Genomic DNA, 206 nt, shown 5'->3' with positions numbered 1-206 from the left:
CACACTCACGTTAATTAATATGCGTGAATTTGACATACATGGCGAAGCTCAATCCAGGAAATTCATTTTGAAAATTGCGATGCAAAATGAAATGAAGATTGATGGAAATGGTTTAAATATTTTGACAAAGATTGATGTTTGTTTCTCCTTGATGACATGAAAAACGTGATTTTTTCTCTCTCTTTTTATTAAGGGGGTAGCTTTAT

General features: G+C 32.0%; 1 protein-coding gene across 1 annotated transcript in view; it reads left to right on the top strand.

Annotated features, from left to right (window-relative positions):
* The window catches only part of LOC119589378, a gene marked incomplete in the record, with an annotated part of 25353 nt that overhangs the window by 757 nt on the left and 24390 nt on the right, over window positions 1-206 (top strand).

This window comes from Penaeus monodon, chromosome 25, assembly GCF_015228065.2.
Source record: "Penaeus monodon isolate SGIC_2016 chromosome 25, NSTDA_Pmon_1, whole genome shotgun sequence".
In the NCBI taxonomy this organism is placed as follows: domain Eukaryota; kingdom Metazoa; phylum Arthropoda; class Malacostraca; order Decapoda; family Penaeidae; genus Penaeus; species Penaeus monodon.
Note: the sequence above shows the minus strand (reverse complement) of the source record. Positions and strands in the feature narration are given on the sequence as shown.